Source organism: Hippocampus zosterae, chromosome 5, assembly GCF_025434085.1.
Source record: "Hippocampus zosterae strain Florida chromosome 5, ASM2543408v3, whole genome shotgun sequence".
NCBI classification, from domain to species: domain Eukaryota; kingdom Metazoa; phylum Chordata; class Actinopteri; order Syngnathiformes; family Syngnathidae; genus Hippocampus; species Hippocampus zosterae.
The window spans coordinates 7,972,343-7,989,018 of NC_067455.1; the positions used below are offsets into that span (position 1 = coordinate 7,972,343).

The 16,676-nt window shown below is 41.9% G+C and overlaps 1 protein-coding gene across 3 annotated transcripts in view; it reads right to left on the bottom strand.

Moving 5' to 3' along the window:
- The window catches only part of znf385d (zinc finger protein 385D), a 101,360-nt gene that overhangs the window by 64,826 nt on the left and 19,858 nt on the right, over positions 1-16,676 (bottom strand). The window contains exons 3-4 of one of the 3 annotated variants that reach the window (XM_052066040.1): positions 11,581-11,723; positions 3,704-3,845 (exon numbers count right to left, since the gene is read on the bottom strand). The gene's annotated coding sequence lies outside the window, so the exon portion shown is untranslated. Of the gene's footprint in view, positions 1-3,703; positions 3,850-11,580; positions 11,724-16,676 lie in introns of all 3 variants that reach the window. The other 2 variants (XM_052066041.1, XM_052066042.1) reach the window with 2 other exon arrangements.

Genomic DNA, 16,676 nt, shown 5'->3' on the forward strand with positions numbered 1-16,676 from the left:
TTATTCCAGTAACTAAATAACCTTTCGTCTCTTTTTTTGTGCCGTTTTCCCACACAAGCCTTGTTTTATTTTTTTTCTTCATGACAAAATGTAATTGAGAGTTGCACAACATACTCTTGTCATGACAATAACAAATGCTTTTTCACAGTATTTTTTTTAAGTCAATGCAAAGTTGAATAGCTGAATAGTCAACAACAAGGAAAAATCAAATAAAGTTTGCAGAGGAGCCGCAAGAGGAACAAATTGCTGGTTTCATGCTGATACTTGATCCATGCGGAAGAAAAGATGAGGGACGTCTGACTGGAGCAAATTTTGATTTTTAAATCAAGTCCAACTTAATTGTGATAAATCATTCTGTCCTGAAAAAAGAAAATAAAAATCCATTCTCGCTTGCTCCTCCGATGTCTCACGCTGTGTACAAATAAACATGTTTGTCTGGCAAACGGCAACTTTCCGATACAAACGCTCACTTTTTAAAAATGTTGACGTGACATGGACTTTGGCACGAGCCACGAACTGTTGGCGTTTTTGGGAAGGAGGCTTTCATTGCCATCATTCCAGTAACTATGGACCTGTAAGCAAACAGCTTTTAGACAGCAATGACACGTCTTTCCCCCGAGCTAGAATAAATACGACCCATGTGGATCAACGCTGGTACCCTCGGCTGTGAATCCCGCGTTGGCGGCCATTTTGGTTGAAATTTAGTGTCCGTTTCCAATTCAATTCTGGCATTGCAGCTGTAACAATGGCGCTTCCATCATCAATCAAAAGTCAATAAAAATGTAAGTGTCGGGTTATTTATGGGGACCACCAACTGCCATCATCTCTGGCGTAATGCTCGTAAAGAACATGTCATCCACATAAATCCCGATGCTCCACTGGAGCTATTTTCCCCTCCTCCCGCTGTTTAGCTGTGACCGCCGCCAAGGACAGAGCAAGCAGTTCATTGCCTGGCGGGTCTTTTCACCCTCCTCAACTACTTACAGATGACCCCTGCAAAGGAGACCCGGGTCATACTATTTGGAGAGAGTTGGAGTTACATAGGGGGAGGGGAAATTTCCCCGTGAAGGTTGACAAAATTTCCAGTAAATTTCTGTGGGAGGTTCAAGAATTTGGGAAATGTTCCAAAGCTGAAATGTATTCCGAATTTATACGATGAATTGGTAATTAAGAGTAACTTGATAAAATGGATAAATGTAAAGATTTAGTTTCTTCAGCCTTGCAAAAACAAATAGCTCTCTTTGCCCATATGCGAGGGCATCAAGTGTCTTAATTGCTCTATTTTTTTTTTCCTCACTCCAGTTGTGGATATCTGAAGTTGGGTTGAATCTTGCTTTATGTCTCACAACACAACAAGAGGGGTGGGCAAATTATTGGCGAGGGGCCACAAAGGTGTCAGGAAAGGCATACTAGAACAGCTGAACTTTATTTTAATGGGAGGCACTTTAAATGGAGGCGGGCGTGTGCTCTTGAAGAGATGTATTTATTTCACTTGAGTTGTAGTTCTTGTAAATAACAAAAATATATATATTTTTTAAATAAAATTTCTGTCTTATCTTCTTTGACTTAGAAAGATTTGGAATTTCAACAAGGGTGTGTCGACTTATAAATATCTGTATGATGTATTCATTTATTTTTCAGAGCTGACGACGTATTTTGCACAGTTTTTAATTATTTTTACCTTATCTTAATCAACCCAACTTGATAATCCCACTCATGTTTCCCATGTTGTACACTCCATGTCATGTAGGAAATGTCAGCTTTTTTCCTATATTTTATTCTGCCTGCTGTGTCATTTGTGCTGGGGGGTGGGGGGGTGTCCATCCTGATTTGATTTCCTTTCCTACGCCAGAAGCAATATCTCCAACACAGATTGGAGTTTTGGTTAAACAAACAGCTGCACGCTCAGTGAAAATCATCATATTGCCTGGTTAAAACTCAACAGACAAAGTAAATAAATCTGAGCTTTTTTTTCCGCACCTTTTGTGTGTGCAGAGTATCAGGAAGGCAAAAAGTGTGAAGTAATGAGAAAACGAAGGCTGAAAATCGAGCATTAAAAAAAAAGGAGTAATTTTATGACACATTCATGTAAAGGACTGATGTGATTTTCAAGACACTTCAACACTTTTAATATCCTTTTTTGTCAACTGAATCACATTTTTGAAGGCGTCAATTATATGTGCACTTAGGGTACGCTAAAGCAACCATTGCAGCAGACGATTTGGAGCAAAGATACATTTTTAGGGGCAGAGTCATGGCTCGCCAGCTAACTGCGCGTCGCAAATGTGCCAGACCGTTGATGCAAACGAACACGCGAGTTTGCCAAAAGGTCAATTCGTCTATCGTGAATATACACAGCACCACGGATCATCTCGTGCACTTCGGCGTGCCTCCGTCGAGACGCCTCTTTCATTTTGCCATTCTGTGATTATGAATCATGCGATGCGTGGTACAAGTGTTTCGTGCCTGGTGGACATACAGGAGGCCTGCTCAGCCCTCACCTGACAAATAGGAGCTGACAACAGCGTGCCTTGTTCATTTGTCACTCCCCCATGTACATTTGCATACAGATTGCAAGGCCTCATGGGAAGACGCGCATCTGTGACACTCTCAGTCGGAACAAGGCATGCAGAATCAATGTACATTATTTACATCGTGTTTAATGTCCTAAATGCCTCTAATGAATTATATTTACATAAAATGTATGTACACCTAATGGATCATATTTACGTCTTATTTAATCTTCCATACACCACCAATGCAACTTATTTTCACGAAATGTAAAGTTGGTACCCCTAATGGTTCTTGCGATAAGCAAGTCCTCGAAAGTTGGTAGAACAGTACCAATGATTTTTTTTTACTCCGGCCCCCCACCACCACCCCAGTCCTAATTGTACATTGTAGTCAGATTTTATCCTTTTTTTTTTTTGCGGGCCCGAAACCAGACTGTGATGGAGGAACACAGGACTGACTTGATGACAGCAGCTGTGGCAGGCAGTGCTTCTTCAGCAGCTTTCAGGCATTACATCATCTGCTGGTCCTTTTTCAGAACGGAGTTAATGTTGGCCTCCTACTTCAAGTCCTGAGCGACTGTGATTCCCAGGATCTTGAAGGTCTCCACAGTTGACACGCAGCAGTTGAATAATGTGAGGGGCAGCTGTGGCGAAGAATGTTCCCTAAAGTCCGTGATCATCTCTACAGTCTTGAGCGTGTTCAGAGCGCCAGCTGCTCCAATTCTTGTCGGATGACTATGTTGTCGTCTGTGAACTTTCGAAGTTTGATGGGTGCGCCGAGGTGTATTTTATGTCTGTGCACCTCTAATGTACCACATATGCATAATATTTGATGTGCATACTGTACCTCTGATGTCCCTTATTTGCACCATACTTAATGACTACGCACCTCAAATGTACCATATTTACATTGTATTTATTGTACCATATGTACACTGTAATCATTTCGCATGAGCGCAAGGAGAGCCACAGTCATTGACACAGCGACTGGAAAGGATTTAGGGCATTTCGATTCATTTCAATAGGGAAATTCGATTTTAGTTTGAGTTGCAAGCTTGTATAAGGAACACAATTAATTCTTGAGTCAAGATTAGACTGTATTATTTGAGCTATTTCTTGGTTAAACTTCAAATGTATCCAAACAGGAACCGCATTAATTTTGAGGTGAAATGTAAAATGAAAACAGTCACCTGGCACCACTCCGAAGACGTCGTACTCCACAATCCAATAGCAGACCTCCACAATTCCATCTTGTTCCCCCGCGAGACCTCATCACCGTCATCTTGCTGGCGATGGAAATACTTTGGAGCCTCATTTGTCTGGAATATTGTACTGTCTGACAAGGACAAAAAAAATAATAATATAAAAAGCTTCATAGGTATCAAAATGGTAAAAATAGAAGTACTAATTCAACTCCTTATCCATCCATGTGACTTAATGTAAATGCCTCGTTTTGTTTTCTTACACTCAACGCTAGCTAGCATTTGCGCGACTTTTATGCTACCCAAACAATGAGTTACTGTAGTTTTGCTAACATTGTGAATTGACTGTACACGAAATTAGTCAATGGTAGCAACTGAAAAAAACTTACTTGTATATGTGTATTTGACTTTAATTTCTCGTTCACTTAATTCCACCAACACACCTTTAAGGCCAAAAAACACTGAAGCCATCTTTCTCCACTGAAATAATGGTCATGTCATTAATGTGTATTATGAGGTGTTCTTTTTGTATCAACAAAAGAGCAATAAAAAAATAGTAATAACATAATAAAATTGAACATATATATTTAAACTGTTAGGTGCATCCTGCTTTCATACTTTAACACAGTAAGTACATTGGCATTGTGCTGCTCCTTCCAGCGTGTGGGCCTTGGCCACCGTTATAATACAGACGATAGTCATTTACCACAGAGGATAAAGAATAAAAGCGCATGAGAAGTATTGTCATACTGTGGCTCGAATGTATAAGTGCCTGTGTCATCTTTAAACATTTTGGGAAAAATGACAAAAAAAGGACACAAAGTCTTCAAACAAAATCAGTCCATTTGCATCGATTCAACCTTTACTGATACGATGACCTGGATAACTGAGAATCTCGATAGACAAACATTAAAAAAAAAAAAAAATCGGGGCAATAATGTTATTAGGAAAATTATATTGTGTCTGTATACATGCCTTGCTGCATGTTTTGCGTTCTAAAATAAGTTGCTTAAAGGGCATTAACTACCACAACATTCATGCTAGACTTAGCCAAGGTTTGATGTTTTGGGTTGTGTGTTAACATGAAGCTAATGGACTTTTGTAACTTTTGTGGTTTGGTTAAACACTCAACATGAGAAACCGCTCAAAGCCTCTACATTGAATAATTTCCACCACCTAGTACGCGGCAACAGCTCATAACTTAAAAACCCTGACAGCAGTTTGAGCTGGAGTGATGACAGATGAAATAAAACAGAGGTTATGAGGTGTTTGTGAGAGAATAGTGCTGAAGTGACAGCACACAAGGTGGATGAAGCTGTCCTGTCATGTTTTGTCTTTTCTACGCTCGTCTTTGAAGAGCTGGAGATTGTCTTTGGGCGGTGTGGCGGAAATCACACTGAGCTTATTCAGGCTTGACGACATTGGCACCAGACCTGAGCAGGCGCCTGTGAAACCATCCAACAATCACATGCCCTCGGGGCCAACGTCCATTCAGGCACGAGATTCCGGGGCAAGCATGCACAGTTCAACACTTGTTTCTTACGTTTCCAGTCTTTCTCAACTCAACTGTATTTATAGAGCACTTTCAAACAGCCATCGCTGCACACAAAGTGCTGTACATGTCTTTGGACAAAGATGGTGATTGGGTGGCGAGTGCATGACTAATGTTGAAAGGCGATTATAAATAAGATGTATTATTATTATTATTATAATGTATCCACTGTAACGCATCTGAGTGTCTGGAAAAGCGTGATACACGTTGTAAATGTCAGGCATTATTAGCATGGGTAGTAATGATCAGCTTCTGTGCTTCGGATGAACCTGGTGTAAAGCTCTGAACCTCACGATCGGTTATGCCCTTCGCTGCGGCCTGCCAGCAACTTAGCGGGGGAGTTGAGGGATACAAGTGGGGGATAAATGTAATTTCCTGTCAACTACTGTGAACCCAGCATGACTCCAGTTTAGCACATTCCAGCCACTTAACTCCAGCATGGATACTCAGTGGAACAAGCACACAACACCGTGGCCTGATTAGCTTAAACGCTAAAGCTATGAGGTGTGATGTGTATACGGCAAGATGTAAGACACGGTTTCCTATAAAAATATCTGAACTGAAATTCAATATGGGACTGCCTGAACGAATTTAACAGCTAAAATGGCAAAGACTCCACTCGGGAGTGCTATGATGTGCCAACCACTTAACTCAACAATGGAGAAAACTCAACATGGTGGAACGCAAATTTCTTTTTACGATACCCTTTTTTGTAACTAAAATCCATCAAGATTTCTAAAGTTAGCTTTGTTTTCATTCAATTTCATTGTTTATTTTTTGCCTCTTTTTTTTTATACACTCCATTTACATTCATACAGAGTAAAGTCATTGTCTTAACACTTCAGGTTTCTGGTTAGCTAAAACGGCTGTTATTTGGCTTTATGATTTTTTTTTGCATCGATAGGCTTAAGTGCAAATCGTCTTTCTGCCTTTCACCTACTTTGTGTATTGTATTAAAAATATTTTTAGTTTTGCCCCTCCCATAGGTTTTAAACACATTTTCACTGATTAAAATGTACATTTCAATTAGTATTCCTTTGCACTTGTTCTTACGCCTTTTGCGGACGGGAGACAGATAGGATGCAGCTGCACACCAACACAAAAATATTAACCCTTTCATGCACTTTGTAACAGAGACTGTCCACTGTAGTAACTGTTGTCCCTGAAAAGGTCAATATCATCCACACATACACAACAAAAAAATCTCTCTCCTTTTCCGCCCTGGTCGACCGGCCACTGGTGGGTCACTCCTGACATACTAAGACCAAGTACAGTAATTCTTAACCTTCAAAAAGGGTGACTTGAAAAAAAATACAGCAGCGGCACATACAAACAGAGCAACCAAAAGTACTGACAGGCAGATATTCCTCTCTGGGCACAATGGCTATAACAAGAGATTTATTGGAGACCTTCTCTGCCTCTTCTTCTAGCTGATAACTATACCACGTTACGACGCAATGTGCTCAATTCAGACTTGTGCGCATAATATAAACCCATTAAAAAAAGCTCACTAAAAATCCGCTACATAGAGCATGGCTCATGATGTCCTCTATATGATCACACCACAGCACAAAGACGAGAGTCAGTCCCTTTACAAGCTCCCTGGTGTAACAAGTGCCACCAGCGGAACATTCTGCTGCTCTTGTTCTTTTAAAAAAAATAAATCATCTTCCCATTTGGAGACGCTCAAGTCTCCCCACTCACCTCCAACCCGAGAAATAATGTGTAAAAGAACAAATCAATAGAGGAGAAATTATCCTTAGCGGATGATGGAACTACGGGGATACGAGTGAAGCCGGAGTCATTTTGCTTGGTGTCGATAAAACTCACATTTGTGACTTGAATTTGATCAGTGAGGAATAGGAGAGAGCAAAATTGTGTACTCTTTCATTTGGCATCCTGGCTTCCTCTTTAACCATCCTGCACTATGTCTTCTACACGGAAAATGTGGCGAATTGCATGCCCGCCATCAGTAATGAGTCATCCACAAATAATGAATAAAGCTTCAAACCAAACTGTGACAAAGTCAAGAAAAAAATGGGCAATGAGGCAGTTTTGGGGGACAAAGAGAAGAAAAAAAAAACAAGCATCAGGAGTCACGAGTCAAGCTCTGACCCGATGGAGTTGACTTATTGGAGTTTCCCGTTTCACGGTGGCTCATCAAATTTCACTCCCATTTTGTTTCCACCTGCAATCCAAAATCTCAAATGGTCAGTGGTCCATCTGTTTGGTGCAGGTGGTTCAAATTTGGTCAGAATTGGGTGAAGCATTGAGGACATGTTCCAAGACAAAGCCAAGAAAGGACCTCTGGAAATGGCCCAAAAGGACCCAAAATGGTTTGTTCAAACCAACATGGCAGACTTGGAGTCTTTTTAGGCATGTCTTCTTCAGCCTTTTTGGTGGGTCTACTCATAATAGAAATGCCTACCAAGTTTCATGTAAAGCTCAACTTATTTTTTTCCCCCTCATTAAAAAATAGCCACTTTTCTTTGCGACTCGACCCAAACTGGACATGCCTACCAAATGTGAAGCTGCAAAATCAAAGCAGCTTTGTAGTTGGTTGTATTTGTAAAATTTTAATGCCGAGTCATCAAACATCACAGCTTTGCTCGGTCACATGCACTGACAAAAACTCACCGAGTACACATGATTCACGGTGAGTAGCAACCAGACAACTTTTCTCGGCCAACTTCCAACGCAAGGACTTCAAAGGACCTTTGGAAATTGATCAAATGACCTGAAATTGGCCATACCTGTCAAATGAGGTGCATATGAGGTTGCGGACCCAAGTGCAGCGAAGCAGGGAGGAAGGTCGGATTGCACTCCAAAAAAATAGGAATGCAATCTTAAAAGAGCTCAAAGGAAAGTAAATAAGGCATACGCAATTCAAAATGGACACATCAACAAAATCAACAAAGTCCAAAAACCAGATTCAAAGTTCCAAATAAACATTGGGACAAGACTCAACAGAACATGAGCTGGGAACAAGACAGCTGACAGAAAGCACAAACAATGAACTGAGCAGGGTTGAAAGAAAGCAGAGAACAAAATACAAGCCAACTGACGAGACAACGAGGAACACCTGGACGAGCCACAAGTAGCTGAGAGAGCCGATCGGAAGACACAAGGGGCCCCCGGTTGACGAACACAAATGGAAACAAAAGACCTAATGAACGGGATAAGATCAAACCAAAATAGAAGACTTCCTGTGTCTTTTCCAGCATGACTTTTTCAGACTTTTTTTTTTTTGCGTCGGCTCACAATGGACACATCTTCCAAATTTTTTAGTGTCCAGTAAAACTAGCTTTGAAGGCTAGATTTTGAAACAATTGCAAGGACCACTGAGAATGGCCGAAATTACCCTGAAATGGCAGAATGAATTTCAGCCCCCCCCCCCCGACATGACTTATTGAGACTGTTTTCGTGTGTCTCCTTATGATCACATGCCTATCCAATTTCACATTGCAAAGTAACACTGAGTAGTGGGGCAAAATTTTCCATGTAGCCCAAATCTGCTGCAAAGTAAAATGTCAAAGTTCTTTTGCTTCTTTTTTTTGGTGTGGTTTCTTGAGATTTTTTTTTGTGTGTTTCTACTCATGATAGACATGTCCGTCGAATTAAAAACCGACATTGTGAGCTTTTAGTAGTTTGAACTTTGAACGATCCCTAAAAATCATTGTTTCAAATCAAATTGGTTGACTTTCTGTGTATTTTCATGGATGACTTCTCGAAAAAAAATTGTGTTTACTCACAATGCACATGCCGAGCAAATTTTATATTGTCTAGTTTGTAAAATAATTGGCATCAAATGCCAAATTTTGAAAAAAATCAACTAAATAACCCCTGAGAATGGTCAAAATTGGCTACATCAAATCAAAATGGCAGACTTCCTACACTTTCTTATCTTGGAAGGGGGGCACCCCCAGGGTTAACCCCCCCCCCCCACACACACACACACACACACATGGCTTCTTGTTTACTCATTCTGACATGCCTATCAAATTGCATGTTGCCAAGTAAAACTGACTTCAGAATTTTCCTGATTTCCAGCCCGATTATCTGCTTCAAACTGTCATTGCAAACTTGCTGTGCTTTTATTTGGACATGGCTTCTTGAGATATTTTATAGGACTATTCATAATATATATACCTACCAAATTTCATGTTGCTTCAGTGAAACCATCTTTGGAGTCTCCATTTAAAACAATGACTTGAATACACAGAAAAAATAAAAGGGCAAAATCCCACTGTGCATTACGTTTTGGGCATCCATCTCTATAAAAACGTGCATTCTGAGTTCATAACAATGTAATGTGATGTGTTCATAAGACATGCGGACATTTCATTTATATTTCAAAACCCGCTGTGGAGGATTGGGAATGTGGAGTTGCAACTCAACACAAAACATTGGAACGCCACAGGAATAACATTACATTTTAGTCCCTTCCTGCTCCAGACTTTTATTGTCCGTGTTATCTGATCCTTGCTTATCTCTTCTCCAATCATAATCTGAGCGTGAAGGTGAACAGATGATAAACACGGTCTTTTCATGCTGCTTTTTGCACAAGTTGTGCAAAAAACAGTGAGTGGTAACGATGATATCAATTTATCAAGTGTGAGTAACCCCCCCTCACGAGAAAGAAGGGTGCGGGAGTCATTCGCAAAGGTTGGAATGTCCACATATCAAATCCAACTGTCAAATCAATGTTCCCCTTTGAAATGATTTGAAATGCCATCATTTCATTCCAGACAAACGAAAAACACCGCGACTGATTCTGTTCAATTTTTTCAATCAAGAAAACTAACACTACACTGTTTAAAAAGCATACCGTATTTTCCAGACTATAAATCGCAGGGGGTTTTTTTCATTGTTTGGGCGGGGGTGCGATTTATGTATGTCACACATGACTGTATATTCATTCATTCATCTTCCGAGCCACTTGAATCCTCACTAGGGTCGCGGGGGGTGCTGGAGCCTATCCCAGCTGTCTTCGGGCAGTAGGCGGGGGACACCCTGAATCGGTAGCCAGCCAATCGCAGGGCACACAGAAACGAACAACCATTCGCACTCACACTCACACCTAGGGACAATTTAGAGTGTTCAATCATCCTGCCACGCATGTTTTTGGAATCTGGGAGGAAACCAGAGCACCCGGAGAAAACCCACGCAGGGCCGGGGAGAACATGCAAACTCCACCCAGGGAGGCCGGAGCTGGAATCGAACCCGGTACCTCTGCACTGTGAAGTCGACGTGCTAACCACTGGACTACCGGACCACCCCGACTGTGTATTATTTCACGTTATTTTTACATTCAACCGCAAGAGGGTACTCTAGCCCTGTGTTGATACTTTCTACATTGGCGATAACTGATAAAAATAGTTGACAATGACTCTGACGTAAGTGACGTAGAAGAGGAAGTGATGCAACTTCTACCTCCGGAGTTTGCAGAGATCACCGTGAAAGAAAATTTCATTGGATTTACTGATTTGTAGCGAAACTGATGTATTCATAGCATGTTCTTTATGCTATAATTATCTGAATAACTCTGAATACTTAATGTGAACATACCAGGCACGTCCTCAGTTCGCGTTTGTGCGTCATGTAACATATCGTACCTATTCAGCCTATTGTTCTTGATTATTATTATTTGCCTTTCAAGATGACATGTCTGGTCTTGGAGTTTCTCAAATAAATGTCCCCCACGCCTCCCAAAATGTGAATTATACTCCTGTTTGACAAATACAGTATTTGTTTTTTTTTTCTTCTTTAATATGCATTTTATGGCTGGTGCGACTTATACTCAGAAGCGACTTATAGTACGGAAAATATACAAGGTAACAAAATAAACATTTGTTTTTCATGTAATTAAACCAAAAATCACACCCTAGGTGTGTGCTTGAGTGTGGATGGTTGTTTGTGTGCCCTGTGATTGGCTGGCAACCGTTTCAGGGTGTCCCCAGCCCACTGCCCGAAGACAGCTGGGATAGGCTCCAGCACGGCCCATGACCTTTGTGAGGATAAAGTGGATCGGAAAATGGATGGATGGATGGAATTTAATTATATTTGGTATTTTGCTGCTGTGTACGCTGACTAGAGACCTTTCATTTTCTATGCTTTTTGGGTACATTTGATGAAAGGATATTTGTGAACGTGCTCACTAATAAGAATATATTACATGTGTAATGAGAAAAATACATACAAGTATTCACGGCCGGAACACATTCGGGATGCAACAACACAACTGCATCTTTATCTCCCCAACCAGGTAGTTAATGTAAATTAATAACATCCTACAACGAAGATAGGAATATACCTGATGATGATGATGATGATGATGATGATGATGATGATAATGGCCCGAACCAAACGCGGCCACTGAGGCACGGCATCTCTGCCGGGTGGCTTTATTGGCCATTTAAAGACTTCTACCGTGGGCTTGATCTTGCGGCTGCGCTCCTGCAGACAGATCAGATAATTAGATATTGACGGAAGAACGGGAATTAATGACAACCCGGCCGGCAACATTATCCGCTCGGGCCTGACCGGGCCTGAATGGGTCTGACTGGACCCGTGGGTCAGCGCCATGCCACCGCCGGTCGTTTATCAAGCTCGCTGACCCGAATCCGCTGTAATGGGTTGGAAACTCGCACGGCAACAATGAGCTCACTTGTTTTTGTCTTCTTAGTTGCTCTCTTTGTAACATACAGTCCACCACTAGAACACAGTCAAAGTACACACATCCAAGTGCAAATGTCAGGTTTGTGTGACATGAAAAAAAAATCCGTAATCTGCACAATTTAACTAATATTGCAAAAAAAAAAAATTTTGAGAGGGGAAGTCAAAATGAGGAACAATGAGATCATGTGGTTGTACAAATGTGCACACCCTATTTTAACCGGGGAAGAGGCTGCGCTCGGAATTAACCAGTCACATTTAACCTGATGACAAACGGGGGCGTCAGCACACACCTGCCACCACTTAAAGTGCTTCTAATTAACCCCCAAATTCTGCAGTTGTTTTCCTGGCAGGTTTTTGCATTCTAGCAAAAGTATGTCGGTTTTATGCTAAGAGTGACTGTGATTTGGAACTGTTCTTAATTTCTTCCACCGTGACTAAAGCCTCACGGTTCTCCAAGTAAGAGTCAAGGTGTGCCTGCTTCAAGCTACTCGCTTGTCTCCTCTAGTTAAATACTGACACATAAAAACAAACTCCAATTAAAACATTGTACGGTTTCAACACCAAACCTTGCATTCAAGCCATAATATCAAAACGAGCGATTTGCAAAATGTGGTGAAAGAATCACAGAATAAAATGTTTGAAAACTGTGCATAGTTACAGTACGGCGGAGGTGTTTTAAACTTTTTAGTAGTGCATGTGTTTATTAAAAAAAATATGTTTCTAACTTTTTTTGTCCAAAGCATTTTAATTATATCATTATTTCCATGCATTTTTAGACATATTCAAGTCCAGTATTGATGTACACACTGTCTGAATAACAGTAGCGTAACAGAATAAGAAGGGGCAGAGAAGGACCCCAATCATCATTGCTCCAACCTAGGAGATATCCATGAGTATTGTTTTCAACTCGGTTTGTAGATGTTGCTGCTCCGTGTGTGTTAAAATAATGAATAAATAATAAATAATACAATAAATAAATAATAATAAAATAGGGCGGCCCGGTAGTCCAGTGGTTAGCACGTCGGCTTCACAGTGCAGAGGTACCGGGTTCGATTCCAGCTCCGGCCTCCTTTGTGTGGAGTTTGCATGTTCTCCCTGGGCCTGCGTGGGTTTTCTCCGGGTACTCCGGTTTCCTCCCACATTCCAAAAATATGCATGGCAGGCTGATTGAACACTCTAAATTGTCCCTAGGTGTGAGTGTGAGCGTGGATGGTTGTTCGTCTATGTGTGCCCTGCGATTGGCTGGCAACCGATTCAGGGTGTCCCCCGCCTACTGCCCGGAGACGGCTGGGATGGGCTCCAGCACCCCCCGCAACCCTGGTGAGGATCAAGTGGTACGGAAGATGAATGAATGAATAATAATAATAAAATAACTATGCAAGTGAAAGTCTTTTTTTTTTTTTACGTGATTTTATATGACTGGCTCCTCTTTGACAGCGATAAAGTACAGACACAAGGGAATATTCCAAAAGTGTTTTGGTGGGGTTTTCTTAATGTGTTTCAGCGTTTTGTAGTGCGTTAATGCATTTGTTAATGTGTTTTTTTTATTTTTACCTATTAACATGGGTTCACTGTACTCTTTAAAGAAAAACAAGCTCCAAGATGATGGATGCGTGATAATCCAGCCTTGAGGAGCCGCCCTGTGTTTGTTCAAGAATGTGCCGCGTATATATTTTGGGATTTTAACTCCTGGAATTCCCGCCAAGGGGCTCAGGCTGCAGCCGATTTGTCATCCTTCTCACGTGTCTTTCCAAAGCGTGGACCTTCCCCCATCAGACTACTCATCCTCATCATCATTTTCTTGTAATTAATAACAGCTTGCTTCAGCGTTTCTCATTTGTTTTCTTTTTTCCCTTCCTGACCGTCCAGATGTGTGCGCGTACGTTCCATGTCCATTTGTCAGACCGTTTGTTTTTCCAGGTTGGACTTGACGTGCCGGACCGGGATCGGCAGCTCCTCGTCCTTCTCGTTAGTTGGCTAATTATTATTGGGAGGTTCAGGGGGGACGGGGATGAGGGAGGATAGTATTTGCTTATCTGCTCCTCGTTAATAAGGTTTTCACGAAGAGGTTGGAATGAATACGAGAGCGGACGCAGCCCGAGGGACACAATGTGAGCTCCAACAGCAAAACGCAATATTGAGTCCCATCAAGCAGTGAATGGATTTGAACGGCTTTTAGAGCTGCTGTCATGAATAGATTCTCCGAGGGCTTCCCCTCGCTATATTCCTATTGCTTGAATCTAATCGAGAAACATGCCAGACTTCCCATAATACTACGCTAACACCGACTTTCCGGCTGCTGCGGCAGCCGAGTTTGCCCAAAACGTAATTCACGGTTGGGATTTTGCCCTTTTATTTTTTTCTGTGTATTCAAGTCATGTTAAGTTTTCTCACAGTCTATCGTAGGCATTTGTGACGGGTCGTGGGAGGGGGTGAGCGGGGAAGGGCTGCTGAGTCCTGGAGGCTCATTGGCGTCCTAGGGTTCGGCGTGCAGTTTAACACGGATGCCAGTGCGTTCCCTGCCAGCTCATCACTTTCTGTCCAGGCACGTTTGTTGTGAAGCAACTTTTTTTTAGGCGTTACAGGAAACCACCGCATATTCTGAAGTCAAACAAAACATCGGGTGGGTGAGCAAACCAAATGTCCTTTGAAAATTCTTGTCTTTGATCTGGAGGAAAGACGAAACAAGGGGCAGTCAATCACAGTTTTATGACAGCTCTTTTCAACAGGATGGAAAGGCAGACGCTGGCCTTGGTTGTAGTTTTTTTTTTTAAGTCAGTTTGAATATCTAAAAAGTAAAAATATGATGTTTGAATCGAACGCAGCGTTTTCCACATCGTTCCTCTCTACTCCTGATTTGACGGTCAAATTAATTTTTATTCAAACGCTACCTGGTGCGGCATGTACAAGCATCGAGCGTGTTTTTTTTTCTCCCCTTCTCCCTCCCTTGTGGTTTCTTTCTGACTTTCGGGTTGAGTGAACGCTGGCGCGTTTTGGCTGCCGCTGCTCAACCTGTATTATTTTGTGTTTTTTGTTATTGTAAAGTGTCCTTGGGTGTCTTGAAAGGCGCTTATAAATAAAATGTATTATTATTATTATTATTATTATTATTATTTACATAACTACGAGGACAACTATCAGGAAGCACCAATGACACGCATACATGCATACACATAAACATCCCTTACATAAAGCCATTTCTTCATCCATCAATACATCCCAACCCCATCCATCAACCGTCAACCGTCAACCAATCCTTCCATCATCCATTCATCCCTGCATCATCGCTTTACCCATACATTCATCCGTACATCATGCATTCATCCATCCATCAATACATTCTTGCATACCCCATTTCATCCACATCCATCTGCCCTAACCTCATCCATCCATCCATTCCATCATCAATCTCCTCACCAATATATCAGCATCCATCCCTCCTTCCATTCATCCTTTCATCCATCCCTTCACCCATCCATCCTTCAGTCATTCCCTTTCCTGAATCAATCCGTCCATCCTTTTACCAGTCCATCATCCACCCACCAATTTATCCCTCCCTGCATCTGTCATTGATTCTAACCTCATCCATCCATCAGTACTCCTATCGCCATCCTCCAACCACCAATTTATTCCACCGCCATCCGTCATCTACTCAGAACTCATCCCTCTATATATCTTTTCCTCTCCCCTTCCCTCTCTCCAATCGTCAATTCATCTGTCCCACAATGTATCTCTTCAACTATCATCCACCCTTTCCACTCTCCTTCCCTCCAGTCATCCATCATCCATACTCATCCATCCATCTGTCCTTCGTTCTCTCCCTCCAATCATCCTTCATCCATCCATCCATCCATCCATCCATCATTTACCCAACAGCGATGTTTTGAAATGCACTTGATGGTTTGTATTATCTCCCTGACGACTTTGTGTTTGCTCACTTTTCTAAACACAAACTACTTATTTCTGGATGTAGTTGTAAATGATAGAGCGACGCGAGAGGTGCGATAAAGAGCCCGCCCCCGCCCCCCCCCCCCCCCACACACACACACACATTCACACAATAAAAGATGTCTATTAAATCCAAAATGACCGAGCAGGTGTGATAAACCTGGAGTTGGATTCATCTTTTATGCTCCAATCCTTCTGGCTGGAGCGTGAGTTGACCACCCGGCAAACGTTTACAAGTTTTGACATAAAATGGTGGCCGCAAGGAGAACAACGGCTACGCTACAAGAAGGAAGGAACAGCATTAAGACTGCCGCTCGTCGGTAGCAAAAGGTTGACTCTTCCCGAGGGGCTTGACGCCGCCGAATACAAAAGTCAGCTACTTGGAAATCGCGGTGAGGCCTGCAGCTGAACAATAAGATCACAGCCAACAAGTCATGACATTACCACTTCAGCTAACTGTTGTTAATTTTCAAGGGATACATTCCAGACACACCATTAATCGCTGAAGATTTCGACAGACAATAAATAAACACACTTAAAGCACTGTCGGCAGTGCTGTTGGGGTAGCTAGCGGTGAGCTAGCAGATTAGCATCAGAACACGTTTTTTTAACATAACCTGTGTCTTCTTTACTTCTTGCTGTGAATTACACTTCCAACAGAGCCCAGCACCGCCTGGCATGTTGTGACACAACGTGGTCATAGACTCAAAATTTAGAATTTCCTGTATATGCGGTGGGCGGCCCGGTAGTCCAGTGGTTAGCACGTCGGCTTCACAGTGCAGA